We start from the raw sequence: 21,931 nt of genomic DNA on the forward strand, positions 1-21,931 counted from the left end.
GGGGATGAAATCCTGCTGACAAATTCCCTTTAATGCCGGAATTTGACATAAAAAAAATTAATCTGCACGTGTGATTCTAACCTTAACCCAACCAAGCTTATTTTGGCACTAAGAACTGTAGTATCATAAATAGGGATGATCGAATACCTCAAATATTCGGCTTCGCGAATATCCGATGAATAGGTCACCGCTATGCGAATATTCGATGCGCAATGTAAGTCTATGGGAAGCCCTAATAGTTGTTATTCGGGTTTCCCATCGACTTACATTGCGCATCGAATATTCGCGAATAGTCGAATAGCGGCGACCTATAATATTCTTTAACGTTTAATCATATAATAACAAATATTTTTAAGGGTATTTTTACTTTATGATACACTTGTTTAAATGCTCTGTGCAAATTAAGAAAAGTTTTGAATTAGGTCACTAAGAACTGTAGGAAATCTGTCACAATATTTAGTGTTTTTAATGTTGCGGTGTTATCTGCTGTAACGTCCTGGAGGTGGATTCACGGGACCGTGCACCGGACTTCCCCAGAGAGGCAACCGAAAGCTAACCTCTATACAGGGACTGTCTGGTCACCCCACCAGAGGGCCAAAATGCATGGCTGCTGGAACACAGGGAGTACGGGGTACAGGTCCTTCAGAGATCAGCACGGGAGATGACTAATAGTCCAATGGGAACCGGAGACAGGACAGATGACGGGAACCGGGTACAGGTGCCGAGTAGTCACAGCCGACGGGGTCCGGATCCAGCGGGATGTGCAGACTGGAGCTTCCAGGTGAAGTCCAGGTGACGGGTTCAGGCTGATGGGAGATGGCGGGATCCTCAGCAAACAGTCACCGGGACACCTCCTGGGTAATCGGCACTCTGGAGCCAGGTCAGGACGGCAGACTGGCTCTGCGGAAGAGACAGGGTTAATCTGGGTACAAGACACAGAGGGACCTGAACACCTAGCTATGGGAACACGTTGAACAGGCACCGCCCATAGGTAAAAGGAAGTCTTATATACCCAGTACCTGTAATTAGCCATATCCTGTTCCCGGGACACTGGCCCTTTAAGAAGAGGTGAGTAAGCGCGCGCGTGCCCTAATGCGCATACGCGAGGCCCGAGTGCCGGAAACCAGAGCAGGAAGCAGCGGGGAAGGTGAAGGAGATGCAGGGGAGCCAGAGGGAGTGTCCGGGGTCGCAGGGGAATGCCGGGACCGGCAGACGGAGGGCACAGAGGACGTACAGGAGGGGGAGTGAGAGGGACCGCCGCGGGCAGGAGAACCGGAGACCGGAGTGACAGGCGGCGACGGGACCCCAGGGAGCGTGACATCTGCCTGGTAGTAATAATGTGTTAACCTTATTTTATCCATAGATTATTCATATAGCAATAGTAGTGTTTTTGATGTTTACCAAATATGAATAGTTTTTGATGTTTTACTGCACAACACTAGCACATTTCATGGAAATAAAAAAATCTTATGTTGCTCCAGTACAAGTGTCTTATTTTCCATTTTATTTTTCCTTCACTGTGACCACATAAGTTTTTGTTTTGTTTGTGAGACTAAATTATTTCATTGTTGATTACAGCAGCCTGCGATATATAGGTGCTCAGTTAAGGCCCCTCTACACACTGCAACATCGCTAGCGATATCGCTGTAACGTCACCGGCTTTGTGACGTAATAGCAACCTCCCCAGCGACATTGAAGTGTGTAACACCCATCAGCGACCTGGCCCCCGCTGTGAGGTCGCTGATCGCTACAAATCGTTCAGGACCATTTTTTGGTCCTTTTGTTTCCCGCTATGCAGCATGTATCGGTGTGTTTGACACCGTTACAACGACATCGTTAGCGACTTAGAACCCAGCCCGTAGGCGTGCTATAGCGTTCCTTTTCCCACCCCCTTACCTCCGATTGGTGGTCGCTGTTGCGTTCTGATTGGGCGGCTTTCACTGAAAAGAATGCAACTTTAGCGCTTTCGTCCTTTGTTTTAAAGCTACCTTGTTCCTGAGCGTGCTGGTTTGCGGATATTAGAGAGTTCTCCAGTCTGCAATACTATAAAGCCTATACGGTAAGCATTATTTGATTGAAGCTATATTGATGCTGTATAGATAAACCAGTGTGGAGTTGCCACACAGAGAACTCTACAAAGATCCGCTAAGCAACAGAAGCTCAGGAACAAAGAATATACAAGCGCAACTTTTGCCAATCTTTCCAAGCTCGGGGTTGCCAATAAGAACGCACTAGCGATCACCAATCGGAGCTGAGGGGGGGCGTGTAAAAAGGACACCTAGGTGGCTTCAGTGCCAAACACCACGCCCCTAACATAGGTGTGAGCTGTCAAATAGCTGCTGTGTGATACGTCCCCAACAACCAGTGAGGTCGTTCTGCAGGTCCATATCGCTGCTGCGTCGTTGGCCAGATCTGCCTGTTTGACAGCTCAGCAGTGACTGTTTAGAGACTTTCCAGCGATCCTGGCCAGGTTGGGATCACTGGTGGGATCGCTAGAAAGTCTCAGTGTGTAAATGGGCTTTTAGGGTCCCACTCTGTAAATATTCATGTAGAATAGAATCCGTCACTCTTGAATGGATAACGTAGAATAATTCTCTAATTGTGTGGTCCAATATAGTATACAAATAAAACAATATTTTGATCAATCATGACCTTTATCAACATACAGTACAGACCAAACGTACTTCTCATTCAAAGAGTTTTCTTTATTTTCAGGACTCTGAAAATTGTAGATTCACATTGAAGGCATCAAAACTATGTATTAACACATGTAGAATGAAATACTTAACAAAAAAGTGTGAAACAACTGAAAATATGTCTTATATTCTAGGTTCTTCAAAGTAGCCACCTTTTGCTTTGATTACTGCTTTGCACACTCTTGGCATTTTCTTCATGAGCTTCAAGAGGTAGTCACCGGAAATGGTTTTCACTTCACAGGTATGCCCTGTCAGGTTTAATAAGTGGGATTTCTTGCCTTATAAATGGGGTTGGGACCATCAGTTGTGTTGTGCAGAAGTCTGGTGGATACACAGCTGATAGTCCTACTGAATAGACTGTTAGCTGCTTTTTTCTTGCCATAATACAAATTCTAAGTAAAGAAAAATGAGTGGCCATCATTACTTTAAAAAATGAAGGTCAGTCAGTCCGAAAAATTGGGAAAACTTTGAAAGTGTAGTGCCAAGTGCAGTGGCAAAAACCATCAAACGCTACAAAGAAACTGGCTCACATGAGGGCCGCCCCAGGAAAGGAAGACCAAGAGTCACTTCTTCTGCAGAGGATAAGTTTATCCGAGTCACCCCCCTCAGAAATCGCAGGTTAACAGCACCTCAGATTAGAGACCAGGTCAATTCCACACAGAGTTCTAGCAGCAGAAACAGCTCTACAACAACTGTTAAGAGGAGACTTTGTGCAGCCGGCCTTCATGGTAAAATAGCTGCTAGGAAACCACTGCTAAGGACAGGCAACAACCAGAAGAGACTTGTTTGGGCTAAAGAACACAAGGAATGGACATTAGACCAGTGGAAATCTGTGCTTGGTCTGATGAGTCCAAATTTGAGATCTTTGGATCCAACCACCATGTCTTTGTGCGATACAGAAAAGGTGAACGGATGGACTCTACATGCCTGGTTCCCACCGTGAAGCATGGAGGAGGAGGTGTGATGGTGTGGAGGTGCTTTGCTGGTGACACTGTTGGGGATTTATTCAAAATTGAAGGCATACTGAACCAGCATGGCTACCATAGCATCTTGCAGCGGCATGCTATTCCATTCGGTTTGCATTTAGTTGGACCATCATTTATTTTTCAACAGGACAATGACCCCAAACACACTTCCAGGCTGTGTAAGGGCTATTTGACTAAGAAGGAGAGTGATGGGGTGTTACGCCAGATGACCTGGCCTCCACGGTCACCAGACCTGAACCCAGTCGAGATGGTTTGGGGTGAACTGGACCGCAGAGTGAAGGAAAAAGGACCAACAAGTTCTAAGCATCTCTGGGAACTTCAAGACTGTTGGAAGACCATTTCCGGTGACTACTTCTTGAAGCTCATCAAGAGAATGCCAAGAGTGTGCAAAGCAGTAATCAAAGCAAAAGGTGGCTACTTTGAAGAACCAAGAATGTAAAACATATTTTCAGTAGTTTCACACTTTTTTGTTAAGTATTTAATTCCACATGTGTTAATTCATAGTTTTGATGCCATCAATGTGAATCTACAATTTTCAGAGTCCTGAAAATAAAGTAAACTCTTTGAATGAGAAGGTGTGTCCAAACTTTTGGTCTGTACTGTACACTGGGAAAATAATACTATAACAGAAGAAAAAATGGAAAATTGTAATAAATCTAATAAACATACGTTGGGGAAAAAAGTATTTATCATCCCCCAATTGTGCAAGTTCTCCAACTTATAAAGATGATAAGGCCTGTAATTGACATCATAGGTAGACCACAACTATGAGAGACAAAATGAGAAAACAAATCCAGAAATCACCTTGTTTGATTTGGCAAGATTTTTTTAGCAAATGATGGTGGAAAATAAATTTTTGGACAATAACAAAAGTTCATCTCAATATTTTGTTAAATATCCTTTTTGCAATGACAGAGGTCAAACATTTTCTGTAAGTCTTCATAAGCTTGGCAAACACAGCTGGTGGTATGTTGACCCATTCCTCCATGCAGATATCCTCTAGAGCAGTGATGTTTTGGGCCTGTCACTGGGCAACATGGACTTTCAACTCCCTCCAAAGGTTTTCTATGGAGTTGAGATCTGGAGACTGGCTAGGCCACTCCAGGACCTTCATATGCTTCTTGCAAAGCCACTCCTTCCCTGGCAGTGTGCTTGGGATCATTATCATGCTGAAAGACCCAGCCATGTTTTATCTTCAATGCCCTTGGTGATGGAAGGAGGTTTGCACTCAAATTCTCACAATACATGGCCCCATTCATTCTTTCATGTACACTGATTGGTCATCCTCATCCCTTTGCAGAGAAACAGCCCCAAACCATAATGTTGCCACCCCCATGCTTAACAGTAGGTATGGTGTTCTTTAGATGCAACTCAGCATTCTGTCTCCTCCAAACACAACGAGTTGTGTTTCTACCAAACAGTTCTACTTTGGTTTCATCAGACCATATGACATTCTCCCAATACTCTTCTGGATAATCCAAATGCTCTCTAGCAAACTTCAGACCGGCCCGGACATGTACTGGCTTAAGCAGGGGAACATGTCTGGCACTGGCGTGGTAGTGTGTTACTGATGGAAGCCTTTGTTACGATGGTCCCAGCTCTTGCAGGTCATTCACTAGATGCCCCCGTGTGGCTCTGGGACTTTTGCTCACCGTTCTTGTGATCATTTTGACCTTACGGGCTAAGATCTTGCGTGGAGCCCCAGATCGAGGGAGATTATCAGTGGTCTTGTATGTCTTCCATTTTCTTATTATTTTTCCCAGAGTTGATTTCATCACACGAAACTGCTTGCCTATTGCAGATTCAGTCTTCCCAGCCTGGTGCAGGGCTACAATTTTGTTTCTGGTATCCTTCGACAGCTCTTTGCTCTTCACCATAGTGAAGTTTGGAGTGTGACTGTTTGAGGTTGTGGACAGGTGTCTTTTATACTGATAACAAGTTCAAACAGGTAATGAGTCAGGGACAGAGGAGCCTTTTAAAGAAGAAGTTACAGGTCTGTGAGAGCCAGAAATATTGCATGTTTTTAGATGACTAAATACTTATTTTCCACCATAATTTGCAAAAAAATCTTGCCAAATTAGACAAGGTGATTTTCTGGATTTGTTTTCTCATTTTATCTCTCATTGTTGTGGTCTACCTATGATGTCAATTACAGGCCTCTCATCTTTTTAAGTGGGAGAACTTGCACAATTGGTGGCTGACTAAATACTTTTTTTCCCCACTGTAAATGAAAGATCCAGCAGTTGTGAATACAATGAAAACAGCAGACATAATCTTGTAAAGAAACACCTGTTTGGAAGACAAGGATTCTAGTATGCATTGTGAGACTAAGAGAAAATATCCAAGAGAACAAGTGAAATAGACAGCTATAATGTCATAGGAATGTGTGTGGGACTCAGGGGAATAATGTAAAAGTATAACATGTGCAGCACTGTAATGTCATTCTGTTAGGTTAGAAGTATCTTAGGGACAGATGTGAGGGAAGAGTGAAACATCATAGAGACAGGAAAATTATGGCGGTGGTGATAGTGGATAGTGTTTACATGACCCAATAGAAGGTAAAAGCATTGCTGGGACGTCGTTGTAACAGTGGTTCGTAATGTTTCTAAGACATTGACCCCCACATCTTCTGTCTATTCTCTGTCATTGACCTAAAACAGAAAGAGAAGTTCTTTTATAGAGACTCTGTCCACCATCGTCTGAATGAATCGCAATGGGAGATATTTGTGAATAACTGGTGGAATCAGGATAAGATTATTTGTGAACAGAAATCTCGCCATTTGTAAACTCTATGACATGTGGAGTTTTGCTCAAAACTTGCCAAGTGTCATGGCGGCATCAGACGCTATGCACAATAGAGATTCTGACACTCCACTCTATGGTTTCTGTGCTGTTTCCGAGTTACAGAGGCAGGCTCAGGCGTCGAGCAGCTGTGTGCTCATTAATGGTCAGGCTAGCAAGAGTTAACAGGCTAACCTGTTGGTTAGTTCTGGAATCACATGTTGTTGGAAGCCTATCACATTTACTTCCCATCTTTTTAAGATGATGGAATTTGTTTTCCCACGCCGACTATAGTTTATTGCTGTGTTGGTCTCTGTGTTGTTGTGTCCCACTCCTGCTGGTGATTATCTTGCGTGGTGCTTGAAGTTATAGTGGAATTCTCCCATCATTTTGATATTTCATCCTTGCTCTTATTTTCCTCCTTACCGCTTATTGTCTTATGCCTTTGTTTGAGTGTGCTGTGAGATAAAGTGTTGGTTTCCCCTGTGTCTATGTCTTTTTGTTTTATCACACTCCTGCCCCGGCCCTCCCCTGGGGTAGGGGTATAAAATCAGGGCTGGTCAGGAGCAGGGACAGGAAGGTGGCTCAGAGATCTTCAGCTTCAAAGGTAACTCTGAGATAAGGGATAGCTATAAAAAACCCTCTGAGGTGCCTAGCATGTGGGCCAGTCTAGCAGCACCTGTCCCCTGCTCTCCATGATCATCATGACACTCTACTATATAAATAGTCCTCTGTATCATGGATACATTTGAGACACTTCTTCTTTTGGGACTTGGTGGTGACTCTAAAGTGTATTCTGCAATCATTCTTTAACCCCTTAAGGACCAAGTTACTTTGTAAATTAAAGACTCAGCTTCATTTTCTAAATCTGACTAGTAGAAATGGGCTATCCAAATACCGAGTACTATTCCAATATTAGTCACTAATAATGAATCTAATGCAAGTCAATGGCGAACCTAAGCATTTTTTCTGAGGATTTCAAAGAAAAATGCTCAAGTTCCCCTTTGACTTGCATTAGGTTCGTGATTCATGATGAATACTGGAATAGTACTCGATATTCGGATAGCATAATCCAAACCCGAATATTTCAGTATTCGGCCATCTCTACTGACCAGCATAACTTTATGTGGTAATAACTCTAGAACACTTCAACATATCCCATTGTTTCTGAGACAGTTATTTCCATGACATATTATACTTCATGTTAGTGGTAGATTTTAACAGGTAATAGGAAAAAATGCACCATACAATTTGTTTTGCAATTTCTTCTGAGTATGCAGATACCTCATATAAGGTGGAAAAGTACTATTTGGGAACACAGAATGGCTCAGAAGGGAAGACACACCATACGACTTTGGAGTGCAAAATTAGTTGTAATCATTAGCGGATGCCATGTTGCATTTGGAGAGCCCCTGAAGTGCCTAAACAGTGGAATCCCACATAATTTATCCCATTTTGGAAACTAGACCCTTCAAGGGATTTATCTAGATCAGTAGTTCCCAAACTCCAGTCCTCAAGACTCCCAACAGGTCATGTTTTCAGGATTTCCTTAATATAGCACAGGTGATGCCTTGATAATGATTCCATCACCTGTTCAATAGTAAGGAAATCCTGAAAACATGACTTGTTGGGGGCCATGAGGACTAGAGTTTGGGAAACACTGATCTAGATGTAAGGTAAGCACCTTGAACCCCTGGGGGCTTCACAGAATTTTATAACATTGAGCCATGAAAATAAAAAAAATCACTTTTTTCCAACAAAAATATTATATTAACTCCAAATTTTGCATTTTCACACAGTTAACAGGACAAATTGCACCATACAATTTGTTGCGCTGGAAAACTTCTGTTTGGGCGCATGGCAGGGCTCAGAAGGGAAGGAGTGCAATTTGATTTTTGGAGTGCAAAATTGTCTGGATTGTGGACACTATGTCACGTTTGCAGAGCTGCCTAGGTTTGAAAACAGCAGAAACTCCCTAAAAGTGACACCTTTTGGAAACTACACCCATCAAGAAATGTATCTAGGGATGTAGGGAGAATCGTAATCCTGTTGGAGGCTTCACAGAATTTTGTACTATTGGGTCATGAAAATGAAATATTATTTTTTTCAACCAAAATGATGCTGAAGGCACACATTTTTAATTTATACAAGGGTAACAGGAGAAAATGGACCACAAAATGTATTATGCAATTTCTCCTGAGTACACCAATACCCCATATGTGATCAGAAACTACTTTTTAGGCACAGTGTAACACTCAGAAGGGAAGCAGTACCATATCGGAGTGCAAATTTAGTTGGAATGTTTTGTGGGTGCCATGTCATATTTGCAAAGCCCCTGAGGTGCCAGAACAGCAGAAACCCCCCACAAGTGACCATATTTTATCAACTGCACCCCTCAGTGAATTCATCTATAGGTGCAGTGAGCATATTGACATCACATGCCTGTCACAAAATTTTATAATATTTGGTAGTGAAGAAAAAAAAATTACACTTTTACCACTAAAATGTTGTTTTAGCCCCAGATTTTACATTTTCACAAGGGGAAATAGATAAAAATGACTGCATAATTATTTCACGATTTCTTGTGAACATAACAATAGCCCATATGTAGATAGGGATAGCATAGGACTTCTGGCTGGGTGGGGTAGGGCTGCTGCAGATCCAAAAGCAAAAGAGATGAGAGCAGTGAATATTATCTGGACCATTTTTGCCCTGCCCTTCTGGTGTACTGAAAATGAGTCTACGATCATGAGAGTTAATATTAAAAAAAGCGCCAAGAGGACGCAGCATCACATGTTACAAGTTCAGAGGTTCATACTTAAAATTGAGAAAATGAGAGCTATAATGAAGAAATGAATTGAGAGCATTGTTTGAATTAATAGATTGGAACAGATTAGACCAATTAAGCACACGGTATATAAAAAATATGTATTAAAAATTATTGTATGTAAAATGTGTTGATGAAGAGGAGAGAGGAGGGAAATCATCATGAACGCATTTTTATATACTGTATATTCTTTTAAGAGTTCTTATCCCTCCTTTCTTCTCTTCAACAAAGCATTTTAATGGCATAATTTTCATATATATTTTTTATATACAGTATATGCTTTAATAATTGGTTTAATCCGTTTCAATCTATTAACTCAAACAATGCTCTAAATACATTTTTTCTTTGTCTCTCATGTTCCCGATTTTTAAGTATGAAACTTTGAACTTTTTAACATGTGATGCTGTGTCATCTTGGCACTTTTTTTACTTTTCCAAAATCTGACCATTTAAATACTGTCTGGCACTCGCTGCTACACTTCGATTTTCCTGATGAAGAAGCTGGTGTAGGCTTTGAAACACGTTGAAATAAACCATAGATGATATTAAAGGCCGCTTTACACGCTGCGATATCGTTACCGATATTGCTACCGTGCGTACCCGCCCCCATCGGTTGTGCGACACGGGCAAATCGCTGCCAGTGGCGCACAACATCGCTCAGACCCGTCACACATAATAACCTGCCTAGCGACGTCGCTTTCTAAGTTCGGCGTCACAGCAACGTCAATAAGCGGGGTGGATTTTTGGCATGTTGTCAGAGGTCAAGTTGCAGTTCAAGTGAAGGTCTGGGGTGCTGGGTTTCTTTTTATATACACCCACTAATTAACCAATCATTTAGTGAGTACAGGTGAGGATGTAAACTAGGATTGGGTGCATTACATGACAAGGCGACAAAACGTTTGTCTTGCGAAAATCTGACCTTTCTGTGTTCATTAAATGATCAATATTTCAGTTTTGCAGCAACTTTATTTTCATAACCTAAACCAGATTTGGGAGGGTTTCAGCTTTCAAAAGAGTAATTTATAAAACCAATGGATGAATTTAAAGTCAGGTTATAAGCTTTTATTTACATAACATGGATAAGTGACAGAACTTCTGTCAGGGACTGTCATAGAATTTCATTTTTACCTTTTACTTTTTGTGTAAGAGATTGTAAGCTTGTGAGCAGGGCCCTCACTCTTCTTGATATGTGTTGAACTATGTGTTATTCTGCAATGTCTTATCTTGTTTGTACACGTCCGCTATGAATAGTAAAGTGCTGCAGAATATCTTGGAGGCTGGAGCTATAGAAATAAAAATTATTATTATTAGGTTTATAACTTTTACTCTTACTTTTTGATCCCTCTTTTACATATTGGCAAAATATTTTGCTATGAGCCAGTCCGATGGTAAAAAAAAAACTATTTGTTACTATGTAATACTTAAAGAGTAACTAAACTTTCATATTTTTTTACTACCTTCGTCCAGCTTGGAATCTTATATAAGTTTGCAATTCATTTTATAAAGGGATTCGACTTCATTCATGTTTGTTTTTTTTAAATGTATATAAGTGGCTTTCAAACCCCTGATTTTTTGCAGTCTATTTGCTGCCTAGCAGCACCAATATCAGAACATACCCATTTGGAGAACTGATGATAGAAGTGAAGGGGTTAGCCTCTGTCCCTTTAATTCTACATATAAGCCTGCTGCAGGACATTATTCTGTTAATACAACACTCAGAATAAGCCCTGTTTCACACGTCAGTAATTCTGGTACATATGTTACAGTTTTTATATGTACCAGAATCACAGACATACACAGACCCATTAAAATCAGTGGATCTGTGCACACATCAGTGATTTTTCACTGACCGTGTCTCCGCGCAGCGTACACGTGTGTCCCTGATTTTCGCACTGAGACATGTCCGTTTTTCTCTGGCATCAATGATGTCCCACAGACCATACTTATGATGTGATCTGTGAAACACGTACCAAAAAAACACGTACATTGAACATAAAAAGCTTTGAAAACTCACCTTCTCCAGCGACGCTGTCTCCGGTCGCTGCTGCCTCTGCTTCCAGGCCGGCTAATTATTGTCATGCATATGCAGTTATACACTGCACAGCTGACCCGGAAGTAGCTGCAGCAGTGAGAGACACAGCGGCTGGACACAGCATTGCGGGAGATATAAGCACCACGGACAGCAGAAGCAGGGACAGGTGAGTTTATCTCCATGTGCTATCATGGATCACGGATAGCACATGGAGAACATACGTGTGCCGTGAACTATCGCACACAGAGGGACATATGTGTTTTTAACACGTCAGTGAAAAATGTCTGTGTTTTTCACTGACATGTGAAACAGGCCTAAGAGACAGGGCCTGACCCTTTCACTGCCATCATCAGTACTCTAAATGACTACGTTCTGATATCAGTGCAGCTAAAGGCAGGCAAATAGACGGGGGAAAGGTAGGGGCATGGAAGACACTTCCATGCATCTTTGTTCGAAAAATAACAAAACAAATTCCGTAATAAAATTAATCTAGTTACTTTTTACATATTGGAAATTATGGCATATACTTCATTATTGCACAATCATAATAATAGTACTTCATAATTCCTGCACAACTCAGTGGTGAACGCCACCTATACCCTGTAAATTGACTATTTTAGCAGGTTTAAAGTAGATCTGCACACCTTACTGGGTTAATCAGATGCCATTCAATGGAGAATTCATTGTATTCATAATAACGTCATTTGATTTTTGACTATAAATACAGTGGCAGAGAGAGAGTTAAATAGATTGGCTGTCCACCATTATATTCATATTATTTCTAAGGGCCCAATACTATAAGCCTCAAGTTTCTTCTTATGTAAGCAGCTGAAGAATATTTGTATTCAATTTTTGCCACCTTTAAATGTTTAATTTACACAATTTATTTTTCTCTACTCCTTAGTCCTTAATCATTTCTACGTTATTTTAGTAGGTTAAACGCTCTATTTTTATCATTTACTGAATCTCAGTTGTTTTCTGAGCTTCTCTATGAATACATCTGCCCTCTAGTGGCCACCTCACGTAAATACTTGAATATAAAAATAACTTGAAACTTTCAACTATAAAAGAAAATTAAGACTCATTACATTAAAATCTAAACTACATCCAGTGTGTTTGGTTTTTTGGGGGGAAGTTTTACTCTGCATAATATAGAAACCGATTTATCATGATTTTGAATCAAGAAATTTAGAATTTTAGAAATAAAAAGAAAAGAAAAAAAATTGCTGAGTGTGTCCTGAGTAAGGGTGGCTTTACATGCTGCAATATCGCTAAAGCGATGTCGTTGGGGTCACGGAATTTGTGACGCACATCCGGCCACTTTAGCGATGTTGTTGTGTGTGACACCTATGAGCGATTTTGAATCGTCGCAAAAACGTTCAAAATCGCTCATCGGTGACATCACCCCCTATTCCAAATTATCGTTGCTGCTGCTTCTACGATGTAGTTCGTCGTTCCTGCGGCAGCACACATCGCTACGTGTGACACTGCCTGCAGGAACGAGGAACCTCACCTTACCTGCGGCCGCTGACAATAAGGAAGGAAGGAAGTGGCCGGGATGTTACGTCCCGCTCATCTCCTTCCCTCCGCTTTGATTGGGCGGCCGCTTAGTGACGTTGCTGTGATGCCGAACGAACCGCCCCCTTAGAAAGGAGGCGGATCGCCAGTCACAGCGACGTCACTAGGCAGGTAAGTAGTGTGACGGGTCCGCGCGATTTTGTGCGTTACGGGCAGCGATTTGCCTGTGTCACACAAACGATGGGGGCGGGTACACTCGCTAGCGATATCGGTAACGATATCGCAGCATGTAAAGCCCGCTTAAATCTGTTCAGGATTAATATGCAGTTGAAACTAGAAGTTCCCTCCACTCTCTATAGAGACACATCTGCATGTTTTTTTCGATCTGACATGAAATCAGAATAAATCTTTCCCGTTTTTAAGTCAATTAGGAACCAAAATCTATATATATAATTGCCTTATTCTGTCTGTCTGTCTGTCTGTCTTGCTCCAAAATTCTGTAGTTACCGCGACAAGCGTCTCATTGGCCGCTCGCCTCGCCTCGGCTCCGCCACCCCCCGCACGGATTGGCCGCTCGCCCCAGCCACCTGCTGGCATTGGCAACTCGGCCACGCCCCGCCCCCCTCACGCATTGCACGCTCGCTCTGGCCCCGCCCCCCGCACGCATTCCCTGAACCGACACGGCACGGATTGGCCGCTCGCCCAGGCTCCGCCCCCCACACGGATTGGCCTCTCGCCCCGGCCCCCTGCACGCATTGGCAACTCGGCCCCGCCCCTCTCACACATTGCACGCTCGCTCTGGCCCCGCCCCCCGCACGCATTCCCCGAACCAACATGGAGCCCCGACTCCCAGGTGAGTGCTGTACCCCCGGAAGCCCACACCACCGTACGCCGGCAACCCAGCCGATACATACCCTCGCATTGCTGGGGTTGCCGGCGTACGCTGGTGTGGGGTCCCGTGCGTGCGGGGGGCGGGGTACGCTGGTAACCATGGTACACATCGGGTAATATTGTGTAGCATGGTTACCAGCGTACACCGGCTCCCGGTACACATGTGCAGAAGAGAGAAGACAGAAGAAAGAAGACCCCCGATCATACTCACCAGAAGCCGACCGCGAGCAGGTGAGCGCATCAAGGTCCTGCAGCGGCGGAACACACACACACGCACACACATAAGAACAGACACACACACATCAGATCACACTCACTCTCACACACACCTCACACACACATCAGATCGCATCCACACACTCACAACATCCAGTGATATCGCTTGCTTCTCGGCGGCGATACTGTGCATTGAGTGACCTTCCAGGACCTGCCGGAGGATCACATGGCCGGAAGCATGTGGTATCTCTGGATGTTGTGAGTGTGAGCGCGTATGTGCGATATCGTCAATGTGTGTGTGCGTGTATGCGATCGTGTGTGTGCGTGTATGCGATCGTGTGTGTGCGTGTATGCGATTGGATGTGTGCGTGTATGCGATTGGATGTGTGCGTGTATGCGATCGGATGTGTGCGTGTCGGCAGAAGGCAGAGGAGCACTGCGTGCAGCACAGTTGCTGGGACCGCCCACCGGAGGGCGCAGGCAGAAGTGGGGTGTGAGTGTATGCGATCAGATGTGTGCGTGTATACTGTCTGATGTGTGACTGTGGAGCACGATGGGGTGTGCACAGCATGGGGGATGGAGCACGATGGGGGGTGCGCAGTATGGGGGATGGAGCACGATGGGGAGTGCGCAGCATGGGGGATAAAGCATGATGGGGGGTGCGCAGCATGGGGGATGGAGAATGATGGGGGGTGCGCAGCATTGGGGATGGAGCACGATGGGGAGTGTGCAGCATGGGGGATGGAGCACGATGGGGAGTGCGCAGCATGGGGGATGGAGCACGATAGGGGGTGCGCAGCATGGGGGATGGAGCACAATGGGGGGTGCACAGCATGGGGGATGGAGCACGATGGGGAGTGTGCAGCATGGGGGATGGAGCACGATGGGGAGTGCACAGCATGGGGGATGGAGCACGGTGGAGGGTGTGCAGCATGGGGGATGGAGCACGATGGGGAGGTGCGCAGCATGGGTGATGGAGCACGATGGGGGGTGCGCAGCATGGGGGATGGAGCACGATGGGGGGTGCGCAGCATGGGGGATGGAGCACGATGGGGGGTGCGCAGCATGGGGGATGGAGCACAATGGGGGATGCGCAGCATGGGGGATGGAGCACGATGGGGGGTGCGCAGCATTGGGGATGGAGCACGATGGGGGGTGCGCAGCATGGGGGATGGAGCACGATGGGGGGTGCGCAGCATGGGGGATGGAGCACGATGGGGGGTGCGCAGCATTGGGGATGGAGCACGATGGGGGGTGCGCAGCATGGGGGATGGAGCACGATGGTGGTGCACACCTCCCCCCAAAACACACACACACACTGCCACACGCGCACCGCACAACACACCACACACACACTGGGAACCACAAACACCGCCCTACACAGACACCCACACACACAGACAACGCCGCAGACACATAACACCCAACACACAAACACCGCAGCATACACAAATATACGCACATACCGCGCAACACACACACATTGCACAAAACATAGCTCCCCCAAAACACACACACGCACCCCACACCCACACCCACACAAACCGTGCAACACACACAGCACCACACACAGATAACACTGCAGACACACAGCACTCCACAAACAACACAACACACACACAGCTCTCCACACAAACAACACCGCTCTCATACACCCCCACCCAGACAACACCCAGAACATTTACAGCCCCTACACAAACACTTGGCAACTACACACAACAACATCTATATATATAACAAAAATCATACATTAACTACACAATAAATTCTAGAATACCCGATGCGTTAGAATCAGGCCACCTTCTAGTGATTTATATTTGCCAAATGCCAGAATAATAACAGAGAAAGAATGTTAGGCAATTTTATTATTTTCTGCAGTCAAAAGTTTACATACATTTCATTAGTATTTGGTATCATTGCCCTTAAACTGTATGACTTAAGTCAAACATTTTGGATATCCTTCCACAAGCTTCTTATAATAGTTGGTAGAAATTTGGGCCCATTTCTCCTGACAGAGCTGGTGTAACTGAACCATGTTTGTAGGTTGCTTTGCTCGCACCTGCCTTTTCCACTTTGCCCAAAAATTTTCAATAGGATTGAGATCAGGGCTTTGTGATGGCCTCTCCAAATCATTGACTTTGGATAACTTAAGCCCCTTTGTAACCAGTTTGGCAGTATGCTACAGGTCATTGTCCATTTGTAAGACCCTTTCCATCCAAGATTTAAGTTCCTGGCTGATGTTTTGAGATGTTGTTTCAGTATTTCCACATAATCGTCTTTCCTCATGATGCCATCTATTTTGTGAATGGCACCAGTACGTCCTGCAGCAAAACAACCCCACAACATGATGCTACCACTCCCGTGTTTCACAGTTGGGATGGTGTTCTTAGGCTTCAAAGCTTCTCCCTTTTTCCTCCAAATGTAACAATAGTCATTATGACCAAACAATTCAATTTTAGTTTTGTCAGACCACAGGAAATGTCTCCCAAAATTAAGGCCTTTGTTCCTGTGTGCAATTGCAAACATTAATCTGGCTTTTTTGATGTTTCTTTTAGAGCAGTGGCTTCTTTCTGGCAGAGTGGCCTTTCAGCCCATGTTGATACAGTACTCGTTTCACTGTGGATAATGACACAATCTTACCAGCTTCCGCCAGCATCTTCACAAGATCTTTTGCTTTTGTTCTTGTATTGATATGCACATGTCTGACCAAAGCATATTCATCACTGGTACACAGAACCAGTCTCCTTCCTGAGCGGTATGTTTGCTGGATATTCCTATATTGTTTATACTTGCATAGAATTGTTTGTACAGATTAATGAGGCACCTTCAGGAATCTGGAAATTGCACCCAAGGATGAGCCAGACTTGTAAGAGTCCACAATTCTCTTCCTGAAATCTTGGCTGATTTCTTTTGACCTCCCATGATGCTACTCAGAGCAGCATTGTGTTTCATATGTGCATTAAAATACATCCACAAGTATAGAAAAATTGATGCCTCACCGTACTACCACCATCTTGCAACTGATACCATATATTGACGGACTCCAGCCTTGAAAGCCATGACCATGGAATGAACAATGTAAGAAGATCAGGCGAACCCTTGATCACTAAATCATCAGATTTGCCTGATCTTCTTACATTCACAGGTGTGTCTCTAACTAACTCAGATGTTGTCAATAAACCTATCAGAAGCTTCCAAAGAAATGACATGATTATATGGGCTGTCCCATATTGTTTTTTAAAGGCATAGTACTCTAAATGTATGTAAATGTTTGACTTTGCAGAAAGTAATAAAAATGCCTTAAAACATTCTCTCTGTCTCATTATTCTGGAATTTGGCACATATAAATAATTTTGGTTCCTAATTAACCTAAAACAGGAAAGGTTTATTCTGATTTCAAGTCAGATAGTGAGAAAAACATGCAGATGTGTCTTTTTAAATAGTTTATGTAAACTTCTGGTTTCAACTGTACATATAAGCTTTTGATTTACCGTTTAATAAAATATCTATGTTTGCACTCATCTAGACAATATTTGCTACAAGTTTCGAGAATAGGTATTTGAAATTATTATTATTATTATATGAGGCCCCGCCCCTTCTGGTCACATGGGTGTGACCCCAGCACAGGTCCTGCAAGTCAAAATTGAAATCGATTGTATAATACTTATGCTAATTCTAACAGAGGGAGGGGATAAGTATGAATACCGCCAGCTATTATCTGATCCTCAGCTACTGTTACTCAAGAAGCTGATAATTTTAAAAGCTTTACTTTCTTGGATTTCAAAACCTAAACATCTGAGCTGACCATTATAGGTATGTATAAAATCAGCCTGATAGTGCCAGTATAGCACAAATAAATAAATAAATTAAAAAAGAATGCTGGGGAAGGTGACGCAAAGTCAGGATTGTTGGATTCCTGAGCTGGTCTTGTGGCTTGAGTACGGGGATGAAATGATGAGGGGATGAAATGATGAGGGGACGTGATGAGGGTTGTAGGCCATGTATGTGTTTGTGCATCTGGTTCTGGGCACTAGCGTATGGGTAATTCACCTCAAAATGTTCTGTGGCCAAAGTTGGATGGGTTGTAGTGATCTAGTAGCCATGCCACGCAGAACCAGGTTGGGATCCCTCACCTTGTGAGGTGCATCGGCGGTGCCCAAAATATGCAACATCCCCATATTTATTGCACATGATATGGAGCCTGTGCTTGAGGGCCAGAGTGTTGCAGCTGGCAAGTTGTCATTGATGGAGGGGCATTTGGATCCACCTGGTCTGCAGGCAGTTATGGGGCAGGTGGATGTACTTGGTCTGCTGGCAGTGATGATGGGGCAGGTTCATGCACCTGGTAATCCGGATTTGGGGAAGGTGGTTGTGGTAGGGCTGGTTGTGGCTGATCTGTACTGTTGGGAAATTTTAGTTGATTATTGGTGGACAAAAGCCACCTATCTAAAAAATTAAAAACCACCCCCAGATTGTTTGGCACTATGCATAAATCCATTACAATTAGCAGGGCATTTCTTGCACACAGCCTGACTTTTTGTGGGATATCAGGTAATTAAAATCATAATTAACGGTGTGAGCTAGATACTGCAATACACAAGGATCTACCTCGTGTTGTGTACTGATGCTGGGGAGTTCCCACCTGAGTCTGGCTCTTTGGGTTATCAGGACCACTTGAGGGGAAGTATCCGATAGTGTTGAAATGCTGCTCTGGCCACCTTCTTCATTATCAGGGGGTTGTCGAGTTGCTGTTGCTGCTGAAAAAGGCAGCTCTGCTGTGGAGGTTGGTGCATGTCAGTGGCACAGAATGCTGTTGATCCGGTGGGGCATGTGGCGGTCCAGGCTCCTTATCGTCATCAGACTCTGATGCCTGTTCCCACTCTTGCAGGTTGGATTCAGTACTGAAATGAATACATAATTTGTTTATATGTACAAATTAAATTGATAGATAATGAAAGGAAAAAGCATGAAAGACAAGGTGAGACCTCGTGATAAAGGTTATTCTTACCTGGAAGGGTTGTGTGAATTGTGTGAGAAATGTTTCTCAAAAGACATATTATATTACCATTATAAGGTACAACTCTGCATCAAATATATCATTCCCTTTTGTCATCATGTTATTATATATGAGGTGTGTCTCAGACGACAAAGTAAGCAGATAGAGGCTTGCCTTGCTTGTACTGGATGGACTAGAGGGACCAGTTCTGCAAAGTTAAAACATGGAAAACGGTTTCGTTAGTTTAATTACATGTATTGTATATGTAAATGTTGCTGGCATCGAGCTTTTCAAGGTAAAGACTAGGAAATCCTTGCCACATCCCATATCCTTAGGCTGTCTAAATAAAATCGTTATGCTTTCTACCAGAACTGGACACTGTGCAGACCATGGATGAAAGGATCCAGGTGGTCTGACTTAGCTACTAACCATTTAATTACCACAAAGGGATGTTGTGTTCACATTCTGGGAAAAGGTCCTCATGTCTGAAGGGGGCTCAGAAATTGAACAATGTGAGACATTATGTGGCAATGTGGGACATGATAGAACACTTTGGAACTTGATAGGGCACTGTGGGACATGATAGGGTAATGTGAGACATGATATGGCAATATGGGACATAATTGGGCAATGTGGGACATTGTGTGGCAATGGGGGATATTATGAGGCAATGAACAACATTATGAAGCAAAATTGGGACATTATGGGGCAATGTGGGGCACTTATGGGCAATGTGGGACATTATTGGGCACTGTGGGGCATGATAGGGCACTGTGGGACATGATAGTGCAATTTGGGATATGATATGGCAATGTGGGACATTATTGGTCAATGTGGGACATTGTAGGATAATAGGGGATATTATGAGACAATGAGGGACATTATGAAGCAAATTAGGACATTATGAGGCAAATAGGGACATTTTGGGGCAAATAGGGACATTGTAGGGCATTGGTGGCAATTATGGGGCAATAAGAGACATAATGAGGCAATTAGGAAGGAGATTGTGAAATGCATAGTATAATTAATATAATGAGGAGTGGGGGTACTTTATACAGAAATGTAGTATGGGGGAGATATTATAGAAAGGGCAAGTTTTGGGGGGACATTATGGAAAGGGGCACTCTGTGGGGCTATTTTGGAGGGTGGATATTTTTTGCAGGAAGCAATTAACAACCCCTTCTGATTCCCATAGTTTCCCCCGGCTAAAATAAAAGACACTGTATTCACCTCTGGTACTGGCACCATTCCAGTCAGTAATCACGATTCGTGTTTCACATTACATTGTGACTTCACGGGAGCCCCACATCCAATCACTGCGAGCTTCTGTCTCCCCACCTTAGGAATGAACTATCATTTGAGGGAACATAGGTGCCCAGGATGGGAGACTTTATTAAATAAAGGCGGCCAGAATGGGTGATATTATTACTATATGGGGCCAGAATGAGGAACATACATTATTGGTTTATGGTGGCAAATAGTAGAGATAATTACTGTAGGGGCAAACTAGGAGACATTATTACTGCTCTAATATAATTTAATTTTGAGGACTCTGTCTACCATGGGGGGGGCAAAAGTCTGACATAGTGTAGAAATTGGGGGGGAAAGTGTGGAATGTGCTCTGGGAATGATCAGCTATAGGTGACTGTGTTATTTTCTGTAGAGTCAAGTCATGGAAGGAAGAAGTGATGGCGGTCAGCAACGGATGAAGAGAAAAAGCGAAGATGAATAACTTCAGCTAGAGACGCACTGGTAAGAGTGTATTAGTTTTACACACACTATACACTATATACAGAGCTCCTGTGTATACTATCACTGGTGATCACTGTATTACCTGTGCACTATATACAGATCTTCTGTCTATAAAGTCACTGGCGATCACTGTATTAACTGTACACTGACACTATATACGAAGCACCTGTGCATAATGGCACTGATGGTAATATTAGTGTTATTATTGTGGTTTTTATTCATTTTTTTCATTATTGTAGTATTATTTTGGCACTGTGTGGTGGTAATATGTGGTCTGGTCACAGTGTGGTTGTATTTTTCTCTTGTATGTGGTTGTATTCAGGTACTATGTGGTGGTAATATCTTATTGGTCATGGTGTGGCGGTATTTCTCCCTTGTATGTGGTATTATTGGTCTTGGTATAGTGGATTGTGTTGTGTCTGGAGGTCACTTTTTCTCTCTAGCAATAAATGAAAGATTATTTCCAGCACAGATTAAATACTTGAATGTTTAACCCCGCCCTGTCCTGTCACTATTACACTGTAGCAAATATGCCAAGTAGTTGCCTATTCTAAGGCCATGTACCCATGTTAAGTATTTGGGCAGTATTTTACATCAGTATTTGTAGCCAAAACCAGTGGTAAAATCAGAGAAAAAGTATAATAGAAACACCTCTGCATTTTTAACCCCCTCCTAGTTTTGGCTTAGAAATACTGATGTAACAAACTGACCAAATACTGAATTTGGCCTAAGGATAGGTGATAACTTATTTATCTGTGGGGACCCATTGCTGGGACCTGCACCGATTGTGCAACTTTTATCCACTTGAAAGTGGAGATGATGTTTGACTTGTCCCCTGATCCATTCATTCATTAAGTTATCATCTGCCTAATCTGGATCGGTGATAACTTGTCACCAAAGATCCCCCTTACTGCAAACTACTGTAATTGTACATCAGTTATGGTGTGCGCACAGTATATGTACAGAAGCCGCCTGTGCTTCACAGCTGATGCTCCACTATAACGGGGATAACGGCTAACAGGTATTTGCATATTGCTGTAGGGTGGGCCCTTGGAGTCAATTGCTCTTGTGAGCCCCAGACACCCCAGTCTGACACTGATACCACCAATCAGAAACGGGCAGCTGACGTAAGCATGCTCATGATGGACGGCACATGGTGGTGACAAAATGCACCATGACAGACTATAGTCAGCTGACGGCTCCTGCATCGACTATAGGAGAGAACACCTCTCAGCAT

General features: G+C 43.5%; 1 long non-coding RNA gene across 1 annotated transcript; it reads right to left on the reverse strand.

Annotated features, from left to right (window-relative positions):
• Window positions 1-328: 328 nt before the first annotated feature.
• Window positions 329-19,029, reverse strand: LOC142295497 (uncharacterized). The gene is made up of 3 exons (XR_012751473.1): window positions 18,955-19,029; window positions 18,589-18,847; window positions 329-900 (listed from the first exon to the last, which is right to left on the reverse strand). It is a non-coding gene; the product is annotated as an uncharacterized LOC142295497 (long non-coding RNA).
• Window positions 19,030-21,931: the final 2,902 nt, after the last annotated feature.

Source organism: Anomaloglossus baeobatrachus, chromosome 1 (assembly GCF_048569485.1).
Source record: "Anomaloglossus baeobatrachus isolate aAnoBae1 chromosome 1, aAnoBae1.hap1, whole genome shotgun sequence".
Lineage (NCBI taxonomy): Eukaryota > Metazoa > Chordata > Amphibia > Anura > Aromobatidae > Anomaloglossus > Anomaloglossus baeobatrachus.